Here is a 12,865-nt window from a genome sequence, read left to right on the forward strand (position 1 = left end):
AGTCAAAAATGCAGGTTCTGATGTTAGACCTGCCTATGTGGCCTTGGGCAAGCTATGTGACCTTTCTGAACTTCATTTTCCTCATCTGTTGAGTAGAGATGATAGCAGCACCTATCGCAAAGGGTTGTTGGGAAGATAAAACAAGGTAAGGCAAACCAAGGACTTAACTCCATGCCTGGCACATTTTAAGGCTTAGAGAGTGATCCCTAGCTACTACAGATATTAGAATAAAGTTGCTGCTTCACATTCCAGCTTTGCTCTTATCCGTATGTCACCTTGGACAAGTGGCATATTTTTGCAGTGTCTTATCTGTAAGATGGGATAATTGTGTTTACCTAAAGAGGTTATCATAAGTACCATACGAGATAAACTTTAAATTGCCTGGCACACAGTAGGAGCTCAATAAATAGTAGTTACCGTTAAATGTCAGCGGAAGTAAGAGTTGGATTAACCTCAGTCCTGACAGGAAATAAAACCCTGTTGGATCTGAATGCCCTTCTGGAAATTTTCTTTTTACTTACTCATGGTGATTTTTTAAATCAAAACAAAAAGTCTTACTTAAAGGCAAATGATAAGGTCTGCTAATAGAAAGGAAAAAAAGACTCTTAATCGATGACCTTTCTATTGTTCTTCCATCCTGAGATACTGGCTGAAGTTATGCATTGCCAGAAAACTGAGCATGCTCCCTGCAAAGCTTCCTTTCTCCTCGTTCTGAACAGATCTGCTCATGCAGCTTGGAGTTGGGGGCGGGAGTGTGGGGTGGGGAATCTCTGTCCTGCATCATGCCCTTAAAGTGTAAATAGCTGACAACCCTTTAATCTTGCCAGAGGTATTTGCAAATTTAAACTAGGACGTTATTATTCCCACTTCCTCTTTCCTCTCCCTTAATCCATTCTTCATACTAGAGTCAGAGATCTTTTAGAAACACAAGCCTCATCATTTCTCTTTCCTGCTTAAAACACTTTAATGACTTCCCATTGCTCTTAGCATAATACCCTAATTCCTTATCAAGGTTTACAAGGCTCTCAATTATGATGCCTGCCTAGCCCTGCAGCACCTTCTCCTCCACTCCACCCCAGCCCAACTCCTCTCCCACCTCACTCATTGTTTCTTTTCCTGGAATATCCAGGGATCTTTCCAACTTCCAGAGTTTGCACATATAGTTTCCTCTGACCAGAATGTTTTCCGCTTATCTAACTTCTAATTAACTTTCAAATGTCAATGTTAAATATTCTTTAGGAGGACCTTCCCCAATTCCCTAGACTGGCTTTTTGCTCCTATATCGATAGTAAGGGCCAGCTATTCCCCCAGCTCTGAGACTATGAAAATGTGTAAACAGCATCTCTCTTGAGAAGCTTAACAGTCAAAGTGGTAGATTGAGAGTAAGATGACGTCAGTACAACCCTTTCTGTATCCATGCCCTTGCAATGTGTCTTTGCGGCTATTCTCATCAAAAGGTAGAGTCTGAGCTGGCCCTGTGACTTGCTTTGGCTAACAGAATACGGTAGAAGTGACGATGTGCCAGTTCCAAGCCCAGGCTTCAGGAACCTTTGTACATTTCTACTAGATCTCTAGAAAATCTGCCAAGTTGCATAAGAAAAAGTCTAGACCACTTGCAGAAAGTTAGGGACCGTATTGCCTAGTCACCTCTCATGCCCTAGTTAACGTCCATCTAACGTCCATCTAACCTCCGAAAGCAGAGCTGCCTATCAGACCAGCATCTGCTGGTAGATACATGAATGAACTCAGCCAAGACTGTAAGAATCACCTAGCTGAGCTCAAGCCACAGAATCGTGAACTAAATAAATGGTTGCTATTTCAAGCCAAAGAGTTTTGCATTAGTCTGTTAAACAGCATAAATTAACTAATACGGGCCTTTTGTAGGATGAAATAAATATATGCATGAGCAGGAAAGCAACAATACAGGTAGTGTGTGCTATGTCTGTCATGTGTGGATAGATAGACGTGAGAGTACAGAGGAATGAAAGGTCACTGAGGACTAGGCTTATTCAGAGGAGACGATTAATTCAGGCACATTATTATTATTTCCTCAAGCAGACTGTTAGCTTTCTGAGAATATGGAATATGTCTTTAAATTATGTTGTACTTTCTGCAATGCCTAGCACATTTAAGCTACAGCATTCAATTCAAAAGTCCCTGATGGGTGATTTAAAACAAGGCTAAAAACTATATCTATCTTGCTCACTTTTATGTTCTCAGCATCTGCACATTGCCTGGAATATAGGATGCACTCAGTAAATACTTATGATGAATAAATAAGTGACCGACTTCATAAATAAAAAAGTATTTGTGAGTGTCTTTCCAGGTGACCCCAAGCAGTGTTTATAGGTATGAAAGGTTAGGAGCAAAGGGCAGAAACCTGGATGGTGATAGGACAAACTGCCTTACCCAAATCCATTCTATCATTTGTAATTTCTTCAAAGTACAATAGATGGCACGTTTGTCCATCGTTTTCTTTCTTCTCTTTTGGCTTCTCACCATCTTTTTCCCTTCTATTTTTTCTTCTCTTTCAATTCTCCGTTTTCCTGTCCTTCTGATCCTTTCTAAGTTAGCATTTTTAGTGTATAGTGATGATCAAGTTCAAGGTCACAGCTCTGTGTTAGAAGAGACTCAGGGTATGGGGGTGGCAGATGCAGGGTCTCCGTGGCAGATGCCGTGTGAATAGGCTCTGCACGCTCAATTCCCTTTCCCCTTCCCCTCCCTATAAAACCAAAGGAAAGGGTGTATATATGCAGTCTATGCCTGACTTCGTCTGGACTGTTCTTCCAGATCTGAAATTGCCACCTGAGAGCAGTCTTCTTGCTATGCTGTGTGCACTTGCACCCTTCTAGCATCTTGATAACTACATCCCTTCTCTGATGGCAGGGAGCAAACCTCTGGGTCAGAATGCAGTGACTTTTGAAGGTAACTGTATGAGTCTACGCTCTAGGCATACACTCAGACATGTGCCTTTACATACATGTGCAGTTTGAAAATGTCCTCTTCACCTAGGCTCTGTTTCAGCTCTCCCTGTCAAGACTGCTCCCTCTTATTCAGATCAGCCTATGCCTGTTTCTTGAAATTTTGTTTGTCTCCCCTAAACCAAGGGGCTCAGTGTATGTTACTCATTTGATATTTCCCATACAATAAATAATCTCATGACATTGCTTGTTTCAAGCATCACCATAACTAAGATCCTGGAAGGAAAGGAATAGTCTTTCTTTGCATTGCTCCCAGAACTACGAACAACCCTAGACATATTGTAGGAGTTCAAAAATCATTTGCTGAGTGAGTATATGAGTGCATGTCCCTCTGGGAATGGCTAATTTACTTTGAAAGCCCTGTATCTTTAAAAAATGTTACTTTTTAATAAGTACTTACTTTTCATGGTCTATGTAATTTAATCCTCATGAAAGCACCGTGAGGTCGGTACTATTATTATCTCCACAGCTAGTAAGAAAGGGCACAGACATTGAATTCCAGCTTGCAATCCCCCAATTAAAGATTATTTTGTTAGAGAAATGGCATGAAAGTTGTAGCAACAATTGGGCCACCCCAATTGGAGAAACAGCAAAAGATGCAGTGTGTCTTCTTCAGAAAGATAAATGGAGTATATTTCAAGAGAAAATATTTTCCTTCACAATGGCTCTGGGTATATCAGGTCATTTGGTTACTAGCTATCTGCAATTATTATGTGCATTCATTTTGTTTACCCCAAAAGACTACAATAATTATTATATAATAATAGCTACCACTTATTATCATGTGTCAGACATTATGCTAAGCACTTTATATTCAGTATTTCACTTAATTTGCTCAAAAGCCCTGAACATTGATATTATTATCCCTCTCTTATAGATGGGAAACAGGATGGCGGGTGGGGGGTGGTGGTGTTAAGCAACTTCTCAGAGTCACACAGTCAATGGGTGGAAAGCTTCTATGGGAACCCCAGTCTCTTCTACTCAAAATGTGTCCTCTTACGTACTAAACCATTGGATTTCAAATTTCAGTGTAACAAGGATCTCCTGGGGAGCATTTAACTTAAATGCAGATTCCCAAAGCCCATTTTCAGAGATTCTCTAATAGCTATGCAATGGTATCTAGAATCTACCATTTTAACAACTGTTTATATGAATCTGTTGCAGCTTGGACATGGTGCACTCCACTCTAACACCTTCCCTTCCCCCTGTAAGTAGCTGGAAGCATAGTCTTCTATAGGCTGTTCCTAAATATTTGGTTTCATCATGCTGGCCATGAGAGATGCTGGCGGGGCTCCAGATGGAGCGTTCATGAGCTTGTCCTGTAGCCTGATCAGGATTTGAAAAGCCCGTGGCTTTTTCTTAGTAATGAATTCTGCCCTAAATACTCTTTTTCTCCCTTGTTTTGGGTGGCCTGGCTGGAAGCCTTACAAACCCTTTTATCCTTCTCTCTTAAGGTGTGGCCTGATCTAAATATCTGGCTCTATGCCTCCTTCTCCCTGGATCTCATGCTGCCCCTCTCTCCACCTCTCTGAAGCTGCTACCCAAGCAAAAGGCTTTCCTAACCTTAAGAGCCATAAAGCAAGCATGTAGCTCTTCCCAACATCTTACCTTCTTCCCTGAAAGAACTGCTCCCTGGTTCTGAGTTTTAGTGGGGTATTTACACGGTGGCATTTACAAATAACTAAAAGGTTATTTGTAAGAGTTCTATATGTATCTATCCTTTGGTTAATTTGGTCAATTCAAGCAAGAGTATTGCTGCCTTTCTTGCCCCAAGGGACACTGTCATCAAATTTTGGGAAAGTCCTGCCTGTGCCATTACTCGGCTGCTTTTCCCATCCTTACCTGTATATCCTCTGGGGACCTATGAGATGGGTGGTTCTTTCCCTCAAGGGGCTTTATGAATGTCTCTTTCAATACTGATGTGACACCTGCAGATGTGATGTTGAGCAACACAGATTTGTTATGCAGCTCAGAGTGTGGCACGGCTTCCTGTGAATAACAGGTTCAGGTGTGATGTTCAGTGTGAAGTCAAGCTGGCACCAAAAAAGGAGCACATGTTTACTGGAATGTGTGAGACCCCTGCCCCTCTAGAGAGAGCAATCTTAATAACAAACAATTCTACTCCAACAGTGAGCCTTGCAATGGCTTTGAACACTTGTTTAGAGATAGCGAGACATGTTTATACTTCAGCGATGACTACAAAACAAAAGTTTTTTGGTGACTAGTTTAGTGTTATTTTGAGTCACTTAATTTCTTAAAATGTACCCGTGCCCTCCCTAAATCCTTACATTAGAATACGAAAGAATGGAGTACTGCTCTTCCATTCCCAGGCTCTTCAGGAGTCACCTGCTTCAGTGCAGACCTGGCTAGGTCCAAGAACCACACCACATACAACCAGTCCCAAAAATGGCACAGGAATGACATCGAGATATCCCAATCATGAAGATAAGAATATTTTAAGGACGAGGACCCCAAGTTCCTGAGGAACATGTGCTTTGTCAAGAAGCACAACAAGAAGGGCCTGCAGAAGATGCGGGCCAACAATGCCAAGACCACGAGTGCATGAGCTGAGGCTATGGAGTCCCTCGTAAAGCCCAAAGAGGTCAAACCCAAGTCCCAAAGGGCGGCAGCCGCAAGCTCAGTTGACTTGCCTGGGTAGCTCACCCCAAGCTTGGGAAATGCACTGGTGCCCGCATCGCTGAGGATCTCAGGCTCTGCTGGCCAAAGTCCAAGGCCAAGGCTCAAACCAAGGCCCAGGCTGCATGCAGCTGAAGCTCCACCTCCAGTTCAGGTTCAGGCTCAGGCTCAGCTTCCAAGGGTGCCCAGGCCCCCACAAAGTCTTCAGAGTAGAAGTCTCTGTCTGCTCGTGTGAGAGCGGAAGGCCTGGCGTGACCCCTGGGCTACCATCTGCATGGAGCTGGTATCCTCCTGTGCTACTTGTACAAATAAACCTGAGGCAGGATCTGCCAAAAAAAAAAAAAAAAAAAAAGGAATACTATCAGACTAGATACATAATTCATTCATAGACATGTATTCATTTATTTATCCATTCATTCAGAAATATCTAATTGACCTATGTGATGTAACAGGCACTGTGTTAGAAACTAAGGCAAAGTATTTGAGTAAAACAGAGTTTCTCCCCCTTAATGAACTTGAAATCTGGTAGAAAAGACAGAGAAGTTATAATGCAATGTGTTAAGTGCTATTTAAAATGTGCGTAGTGTACTATGACAGTCCAGAGGAAAGGTGCTCAATCCAAATGCAAGGTGGGATTGGGGAGAGAAAAGGTCAGGGCAAGTTTTCTAGAAGGGATGCTGGAAATGAGTATTCAGAGGCTAAGGGTATTTGACAAGAAAGAGGGAAGATAAAATAGGAGGCAGAAAGAGAAAAAATTAATGGCTTCATCTTCTCCAGTTGTCAGTCAAGACTTGCCAGTTGTCCAGGTTTTACCATCTGTCAACTAAAACTTAATTGGGAGAAAGCTCTCATCAAGAGGTTAATTGTGACACAGATTCCCATATCCAGGGGAAAAAAATCCATCACCTGTGCAGCCTGTTTCTTTTTTGGCATCTGGAATAGTCCTGTCTGTTAGCTAAAGGTAGATATTTGCAATAGAGTTATTTCCAGTCCCTAGGTTCTTCCTGAGCTTCTTATTTTTCCTGAATATTCACACTCTACATTTAAAACCTCTTGGCATTCCTTTGCAACTGGACTGAGATTGTCTCCTTGGATTTATATTTCCCTGGAACCCAAACCCTAAATTAGAGGTATTCTCAACAACGCTTTCTTTCTTGTGTGCAGGAAAGAATTCTCAACCCAGGAAACTGGAAATTCACCGGGCAAAATTTGTGACCTCACTCATTCTGCAGTTGCAGCCTCTTATTTTTAATGTATTTCTCCAAGAACTTTCTCTCATTCCCAACACTTTGACCACTGTTCTAACCTCTACTTTGAGATTCCCTAAACCTGTAGCGTTACCCAGTATCCCCTTCCTCTTCTCTCTCCTGTCTAGCCTCTCTCCTCTTCCCCTCCCTAACCCAGTTCCTTTGTGCTCTATCTTGATTCTCAGATGATGTGTGGCCATGTGTCCATCGACTTTTGAAGATGCCATAGGGAAGAGGTCAGGCTGTCTGGTGTCTGAAGAAAGTGTGAGCAGAGATAGTTTCTAGATGACTCCAAACTTAACATGAGTCTTAATTCTATATATACTTTTGAAGAGTGAAAGTGTAAATAAATTAACAAAGTGCTCAGCAGGAAGTAGATAGATCGAAGTACCAAAGAATTATGTGGGAATATATGCAAAACAGACCCAAGCGTGAGATCTTCTATATCAGGGGTCTCCAATCCCAGGGCCACAGATGGGTTCTGGCCAGTGGCCTCTTAGGAACAAGGCCACACAGCGGTAGGTGAGCGGCAGGCGAGCAAGTGAAGCTTCATCTATATTTGCAGCTGCTCCCCAGTGTTAGCATCACCACCTCAGCTCCACTTCAGACCATCAGGCATCAGATTCTTATAGGAGCACTGATCCCTGATGCCAAAAAGGTTGGGGACCGCTGTGATAGAGCCACACAGTTAAGATCTTTTATTTGATCTCTGGGGATAATGGCAGGGGATTTTTGTCCTGAGTATTTATTGCAGGCAGCTCTTGTCTTTGTCGGTCATTATTACGTAAAAGCCACTAGAGTTCATAAGGAACTGAGGTCCAGAATCTAAGAGAAGGCCCATGTGAAATCTTGCAGAGCAGCCAGAGGCAGCTTAAGCAGTGATGTTCTGGCTCATGAGAGAGGGGCTTCTCAAACAGAGCAAAGACCATATGCAGAGGCAGGTGTCGCTGAAAAATGAAGTCAAGTCCAGTCTAGGTTGTATGTGACCTATGGCATCTCTGAAAATTAGAAAGAGTGAGTATTTTCAGAGGCCACAAATACTGTTGACAATCTCAAACTGTAAGTGCTTATAAGCAGGACATGCTGGGTCATCAAAGTTAGGCTGTTGTCTATGGAGGAACATGGACAATGGAGTCAGACAGATAAGTGCTCCCATCTACCTTCTGTACTTACCAGCTGTGAAAACTCAGATTAATTACTTAAGTCCTCTGAACCAGTTTCTTCAAGTGAAAATAAGATCATAAATCCTACCCTACAGGGCGTGATATTGCATGTGAGGCCCTAAGAACAATACTGGGCAGGCTTGGATATCCACTAGCACCTATTCTGGCATTACAGGGCAGAGCCAGGCGAAACATCCGAACAAGGCAAACACACGAGAAACTGGGAAGTGACTTGAATTTTACTTTGATTTGAACACATTTATTAAGTAACCACTATGCATTGGACCTGTGTTAGTGCCAGCAACAGAAAAACCAGGATGGCGTGGGCGCCTTCTTGAGAAGCTCTCAGTGGGGGAGAAAGGCACAGGAATAGAAGGGCAATGCCATGTGGTAAGCGCTGTGAGAGAGGTGTGCACAACATGCTTAGGAGCATGGGAACTGGGGAGGGGAGTCAGAGAAGGTGCCTCGAAGAAGGTAAAAACTGAGCTCGGCCGGAACCCCTAGGGAACAGCTGTGAGTGAGCTGTCACCCCAGTCAACGGTTTTAGGTATGCAGAATAGCAAGTGGACTGAGCCAAGCGTATCAGGGTGGAGATGACCCAGTCTTAAAGCTCCAGGAAAGAATGTCATATCCCTCAAGGCAGCTCACACAATTAAGACCCCAATCATTTGCATCTACTTCACACTCACCTTGTCTGTCATTGACAGACCATTGGCAGCCCTTTCCATTGAGATAAATACAGTATGAGAGGGTAATTAGATTGACTAATTTCTCAGCCAAGGGAGCTCTCCCAGCTCCAATTTCCCTATGGTCTTTGCATTCAAATTGCTTTAGAAGTGAGAGTTAGAGGGAACTTGGAATTAAGGGAAGGGAGTGGAAAGAAGGATGGACAAGAGTCAGGGAGGGGGCTGGAGTAGCATATACTGAACACAGTCTAGTCTCAGCAATTACATTTCCTCCCCACTCCCACCTTTATAGTCCATCTATGGATTAATTTATTAAACAGCTTTAATACATTTTCTCGCTTAAAGGTTAACAAACACGCATGAGTCATCATGTTGATTCCCTGGAAAACCTAAGGAGTGACATTGGTCAGTTCATTTCTCCATTTCTGTGTCTCAGTTTCTTCATCTTTAAGAGAAGGAATTTGGGTAACAACAATCTCTCTGGATTTGTCCAGCTCTCATGTTTAGGGTTGTACGAATTTGGGTTTTAGAGAGCTATAGTTCCCAGGGGAACACAGATCCCAAAGAGGGGAATGGAAAGGGGAGAAAAGAAAGAACTTTTAGTGCAGGGTAATTTGGCCACTACGGGAGCCACTGAGCAACACTGCATTGCACCAAGGGGCCCTATGGTTTTGGGGCAGCCCTGGGGAGAGGGAGCTATTTCCCAGGATTACATACAGAGTGCTTCAACTGGACTCATCCTTGATGTAAGCTATATTAACCCTTCTTACATCTATGTCCCCAGCATCTTGCACCATGTTTGGCACATGGTTTTTAGTTAATTAATGTTTATTCAGCTATCTGAACTGAATCCCCAAACCTCCAGAGGGCCAGGGAAAAAGAGACATTGAATGGGGACAGAAGATAACCCAGTCCTATCCCTGGATTCTCTACAGATAACTAATTTTGTCCATTATGGTTGATTTTTAGTAGTTTTCCTCTCAGAGGTTAAATATATTTCCAGTTCTGCAGACACCTCCTTTCCCCCTCTATGCTGAGAACCTTTCCTCTTGGCTTGGGGTGGAGGTCTTTCTCCCTCCTATACTACCCTCTGCCTTCTTTATGACAGTGGCAGAGTAAAGGAGGGAATTCACAGCGTGAGTCAACTTGTTAGCATTTACCTTCAGCTATTTTCATGCTTCCTAAGTTCAGGCAGGCCAGGCTCCAGAGCTTTGGGAACTGTTGGGTGGTTGACAAATCTATTTAGAAGGCAAGATACAAAAGTCAGCATGAGTCATTCTCTCCAAGGAGGCTGGTCTTGACCATCTGCTCATGGGAAGGAGAAACGCTAGAGTAAAAATCTCCTGCCCCACTTCCAAAAGAGAAAACATTTAGCCAAAGCTCTTCATTGAAGTACTTGAATTCAGAAGGCACCCAAGATGACAACCCTGTCCTGACAGCAGTGATGACCAGGGAACCCTCTCATCTGGAAAGTCCGTAACCTCTATTACACTGAGGTAGCTTTTGGTAAATTTTACATAAAATATATATCAGACTATATTCTTGAAAGAGAATCATGTACAGTAAGAAGAGCATGAAATTTGTAGACATAAATTTATTTTCTGGCTCTATTGCTTCTTAACTCTGAGTCTCTTTTCTTATCTGTTAAATGGAAATAACTGTATCTACTTTAAAGTTATTGTGAGGATTAAGGGGAATAATTATTTATTAATTCGACTAATATTTATTAAGTATCACATTTATTAATCAGGATAAATAACTCCTATGCCTTAAGAAGTAAGCCCCTAAAGCTCAGTGATGCAAAAATCTGAAGAGTTTGCTGTAGGATGGTAGGGGTCATCCTCCCTCCAGTGATTCAGGGATCCAGGCTTTCCCCACCTGACGCCTCTCTCACCACATACTGGCCAATATTGCTGTGACATGGGAAGAAAAAGATGGTGAGGTAAATTGTCTCTTCCATACCTTGAACCAGAGGTGACACATCCCTTGTACTCATGTTCCTATTTGTCAAAACTTAGTTATATGCTTCCAATTTAGCTCTAAAGAAGGCTGAGAAATGTTTCTCCATTTTAGACCAGGAAGAAGAAGCTGTATGGAGGGCAAATAGTGTTGTCTCTGCCATAGCATCTAGTGTGTATTGTGAACTATACCGGATGATGGGGGCACAGAGAAGAGCAAAGCCCCCGTCCTCAAAATTAACATAGGTCAGAAAATAACTTGAATATGTCAGGACTATTAACTCTTAGGATGATCCAGTACCACTTTAATTCTGTATTTACATTAATTCAACCCAATCCTGCATTCAATTAATTCTGTAATTTTGCCACTATTTTCTGTTACTGATAATTATTTACATCCTAAATATTCTGTGTTTTTTAAATCTTATTTTATACCTATCAGTTTCCTGTGAGTCATTCTCATCTCCTTCCATAGATGGTAAATCCCTAAGGCTGGATTTATGTCTCAGTCACCTGTCAGTCCCCATGTAACCTAACACAGTCCCTCAATAGGTAAGCCCCTAAAGCTCAGTGACCCAATGCAACAAAAGTGAAGAGTTTGCTGTAGGCTGGTCGGGCCATCCAGCAGAAACCCCTTTCCCTAGGTATTTTTGAATTTAAGTTTATGTTTGTATCTTTTTGTTTCTTCCTTTCAATGATATTTCTCTTCTCCCTTGGTTCATGGCTTCGCCAAGGCTCCATCTTCCGCATATAGACTGCCACAGGCTTAAAGAGGAGACACCCAGTTTCTCAACCCTGCTCCTCCTCTGACATCTTAGGCTGTAGTGTAACCAGGGAAGAACAGAGACGAAAAACACCCATCCTTTCTCTCTCTCTGCCTGCCAGACTGACTCTTTATCTGGGGATTAAGCAGGAGGTCACCTCTGGGAGAGCTGCCTGGACTCTCAGAAGAGGTACTGGCCACAGAGTTGACCAGCAGGGGCAGGAGAAGCTTTAAGGAAACAAGTCAAAGGGTGCTGGTGAGAGATGCAAATGCAGACTGTGGTTACTCCAGGGAATTACCTGAGGTACCTCCCTTGCTCCGAAGTCGCCTCAAACACCCCTCCTGTAGCCCCCACCTTTCAGGGTGGGGGTGGGCAGCTCCCCAGCCGTAGTCACACTCCGTCCCTCCCTGACAGAGCCTGGTCCCAGCAGGGCTCAATGCTCTTATCATCCTGGCAGCCAGGTCCTGCCATGTTGGTGAACAATAAGGGATTCAGCCTCCCGTGTTCATCATTACCCTGCACCTTTAATCAGGAGTGTTATCCACAGCTCCTGCCCAGGCCTCATTTAGATTTCTTGTTTGTAGCAATAATACCCTTTTAATATGCTAAATGAGCGAGCAAATGAGCCTTCCTCCACTGGCGAGGTTTTTAAAAACATCCCTTCTTTAGTGGTTGAAGGTCATTCTTTTGGCAGATTAATACTTAACTAGGAGGCCCTGTTTATTGTCTGGGGTCACTTCAGCGGCTGTCATAGCATATTAAAGAGCACAGGATTGCCCGTGCCAGAACAATGCAGCTAGGTGGGAGATGCGGGAGGGGCGGCCCCTCGCCCTGTTCCCTTCCTTGGCTCTCATTTAAACTCCGCAGCCGTTATTAATACTTTAATTTGTAGTGCATTAATGAATTCTAATCCCCATTATGTGTTGAGCAAATGGGCATTCACTAGGCTCTGTGCAATGGAAGCAAGTCCTGGCTGCGGGTTCGGCAGATGCACTAATGACATTAGCCAGGGGCAGGGGGCCTAGTCCCTCTTGTGAAGAGACAAGAAGCAGCTCAGCAGCAGAGGGGAAAATGGACAGAGGAAGAGACAATCCTGGTGGCACTGTTCAAACTGCAGCTCCACCATACCAGCTCCACCTTTGGCCTTCCCAGCAATAGGAACCAATTTTTCCCATTTCTGCTTTGAAATTTTCCTCCTCTGTAAAATGGTGATAATAATAGCACCTACCTCACAGGACAGACATGCATATAAAATGGGTAATATATGTAGATGGATTAAGACACAGAGAAAACACTTAATAATGTTAGTTATTCTTATCTCTAAAAAAATCTCCTTCTGCTCACATCCCCACTGGGACAAGCTGGCTAGAGTGGCTTCTTCCCTTTTGGTCATACCTTTCCTACTTGCCTCTATAAGCACTTCTACACC

General features: G+C 43.1%; 1 pseudogene; it reads left to right on the forward strand.

Annotated features, from left to right (window-relative positions):
- The first annotated feature begins 423 nt into the window (after nt 1-423).
- Nucleotides 424-5,862, forward strand: LOC105295659 (annotated as a pseudogene).
- The last annotated feature ends 7,003 nt before the right edge of the window (nt 5,863-12,865 follow it).

Source organism: Pteropus vampyrus, unplaced genomic scaffold (genome assembly GCF_000151845.1).
Source record: "Pteropus vampyrus isolate Shadow unplaced genomic scaffold, Pvam_2.0 Scaffold110, whole genome shotgun sequence".
Lineage (NCBI taxonomy): Eukaryota > Metazoa > Chordata > Mammalia > Chiroptera > Pteropodidae > Pteropus > Pteropus vampyrus.